Source organism: Dermacentor albipictus, unplaced genomic scaffold, assembly GCF_038994185.2.
Source record: "Dermacentor albipictus isolate Rhodes 1998 colony unplaced genomic scaffold, USDA_Dalb.pri_finalv2 scaffold_12, whole genome shotgun sequence".
NCBI classification, from domain to species: Eukaryota; Metazoa; Arthropoda; class Arachnida; order Ixodida; family Ixodidae; genus Dermacentor; species Dermacentor albipictus.
The window spans coordinates 15,944,093-15,947,302 of NW_027225566.1; the positions used below are offsets into that span (position 1 = coordinate 15,944,093).

The 3,210-nt window shown below is 50.7% G+C and overlaps 1 pseudogene; it reads left to right on the forward strand.

The window, feature by feature from the left end:
* Positions 1-258: 258 nt before the first annotated feature.
* On the forward strand, positions 259-1,987 carry LOC139051490 (uncharacterized; annotated as a pseudogene).
* Positions 1,988-3,210: the final 1,223 nt, after the last annotated feature.

Genomic DNA, 3,210 nt, shown 5'->3' on the forward strand with positions numbered 1-3,210 from the left:
GTTGTAACAAATTCAGAACTCTTGTTGACGCGACAGAACTTTTCTGTTGCGACTTCAGAACTCTTGGTCTGTGCGACAGAATGTTTCTGTTGCGACATCCGCATTTCTGTCGTAACGCTAGAAATGTCTGTCGCAACTACAGAAACATCGGGAACTTCTATCGTACAACAGAAATTTCTGTAGTTGCGACAAGAATTCCTGTTGTCTTTTTCAACTGGGCACTCCCCTTTCTTCCGAGTAACGACACTGCCACTCTGCATGGAAAAGCCACTCTATTATGTTGTTGATGGGAACATCGGCAGGGAGCTCTACCGTGTTGGTTGCAACACGACACATGACCCGTCTGATGTGTTAAAACTGCACAAAGGGCCGGCACCAGCAGAGGAGCCTGTTCGATACAAAAGCGTGTCCCATGATAGAACTACCTTTAGTGCTGCGTCAACCCTTCCACCTGTGGTGACTGGGGCAACCAAGCAGGAGACGAAACTGTCTCTTGAAACAAAGGATGAAGGTGCTGCTCAAACAGATGGAGAAAGTCAGAAGGGCAGAAGAAGAGCGTCGAACCGGGCCTATGGGCGTGTGAATGAAGGTAGTCTCGGTGGCCGTCCCAAGCGGCGCAAGCCCAGAAATGAAGCGGAGAGCCACAGCCAAAGTGAGCCCGAGGGCATTGACCGGAATGGGGGAGCTCGAAGTCGGGGTGGGCTCCGTTCTTACCAGTGACGCGTCCCTGGGGACCGCTCAGACAGAAGATCACTCCATGGTTGATGTTGATGAAAATGTCCCCGGCTCACACCGTTACGTCTGGGCTGATTACCTATGCAAGCGTTCATTGTACATTGGCAGCATGTCAAGCCTGGTGACCAAGGATGAAGTTCGTGCCCTGTCAGATGCCATACGCAGTGTCCACTTTGTAAACAGGCACAGTGCAGTTCTGTACTTTCAGAGCCCAGAAATGGCTACTGCACAGCTGGAGCTCCTGCGCAGTATGCACCTCAAGGGGAAGCCAGTGCAGGTGAAGCCTAGTGGAGTCCGAAGCAGTTCCACATACAAGTCAGACCGCCTGCTGTATGTGCGAGGGTTTCCTGATAACAAGGGCATGGATGCTCTTGGGCCGCTGTTTGCTGATGCCTTGCTCATTGACCGCCGTGAAGGAAAAATGCTGCTGAGATTCAAGGACCATGAAAGTGCCATAAATGTCGTCAAACAAGTTATTGCTCATGATGGGACAAATTACAAGTTCAGCTTTGCTGCTGCTCCTTCAAGGAGGAACCACCAGGGTTGGCGCCGAGCAGTGTGGCACGAAGAGTAGCGAAAATGTACAGGGTAGCGAAAATATAGGCACCGACTACATGAGTGCCGTGTGAACGTACAGCGTGAAGTGTGCCTACTGCATATATTGGGTTTGGGAACACTTCAGCAACTACTAGTGTGCGTGTGGAAAGAGTTTTGCATGTGAACACTTTGCGCTTTACAGACTGCGAACTTTGGCCATGCACGTGCTTTGAAAAGTTTTTTTTTTTTAATGAGACAACTTTGCTAACAAACAAATGCTAGGATTGCCATTATATTTTTTTGTATCGGACCTTCAACTAGCCTTCGGCTACAGGTCCGAAAAGTGATTGTTACTTGTGTTTAATAATCCGGTAAAAAAAAACATCTTTCTTTGTTTCTAACTTCCTAAAGTAGGGGTGAAATGTAATATGTAAGTGCCGCGAGGGGCCACTAGAAGGTCGCAGCGGCTACCCAAGTTACGTGAAGGACGAGGAAGACAACGGGTGCACGAGTACGGTGGCACGAGGACGCGCTCACATTGTTCGAACCAGGTGGGCAGCAGTTCCGAGCTCCTGGGCTGAATGAGGCGAGGGTTCCTGCCCGGCGCGACGTCCGTGGCAAGGTGCAGGGGACCGCGGAGCCGAGCGTGGTCGTCCCAGGGCTCCTGCTGCCAGTGCTTGAGACGCTGGCTGACCCGAGGGCTGCCGGTCCCTGAGCGGCCGCACCTAAGCTGTGTCGAGCAGCGTTTCAGTCTGGCATAGGTGTTGCTGTGCTAGACGGGGTCCTCACGAGCGACCGCTGCATGTAGATTGCGAGTGGCGTACGAGCAGGGCACCCAGGTCGTGCTGGACCGGCGACTGTAGCACGTCGGTCGCGCGCGGCGTCTGAGCCTGATATCGAGGGCGTGTGGAACAAGGCGTCACCTGGCTGCTGCCGCTGCGGCTCCTGAGCGTGCCGAGCCCGAGAATCGTGCTGAACGGGGCCTGAGCGTGTGGTCGACGCGGCCAGCTCCAGCACGAGTTAACGCTCGGTACCGTGATGACCGAAGTGTGAGCCTTGCAACCTGGGACTGTTTCAGCCCGTGGACACACTGACTGCACCTAAAGAGGTATCAACTCTCTATATTTACATATATAAAGGTTGCTTTGATTATTATAAATGCACATAAATGACTCTCTGTCGTTCTTCCACATCACTGCGCACTAGCAAAACTGCCGAATAGTCCTAATCACCGCACCCTTTCTCATAAATGAATGGAAGGCGCGGCGCTGGCGGTGTTTTTACGAATCACTCATGAGAGCGCTGTAATCGCGGCGCATTCGGGTGCACAGAGCGTGCTGTCATGTTGTATTTTTTAAACTCCGCGGGCTGTAAGCGGCCATGCTACATCTATCTCCTTGGAAGTGCCTGTGCTGGGCCATAGTGGGGAAGCTCCACATCTTTCCTATCGATGCCTGAACGCTTAAGGTGAACTTAAAAAGTTAAAGGGACCCTGAAACGATTTTGGCGATTTTCTACAAACGTACTGAGTCGTTAGAGTAGGTTCTTCTGATCATTAATTGATGCATCTAAGTGCTCTGCGAAAAGCGTGTAATTTATTATAAGGTTTTAAAAATACCCATCGCTGCCGATCGCAGCGCACTGCTCGGCGGAATTTTAAGCCGCCCCTACCCATATGATGCAAATAACCCATATTACGTCACATGGGCGAGCTATCTGATTGGCTGACCAGGGCGCGTGATCGATAATTTTTCCAACTTTATGGTGAGCAAATGATGCTCGTAATAGTTGGAATGTTAGTTACTTTGTTTTTGTAAAAAGAAAATAACTTAAAGAGAATACACAAGAATAGTTTTTTAGTACACTTCAGCACTTCCGGCACACAGCAAGTGTCGTCTGCTTGTGTTACAACGTACTCCATTTTGACGAGAGCTCCGC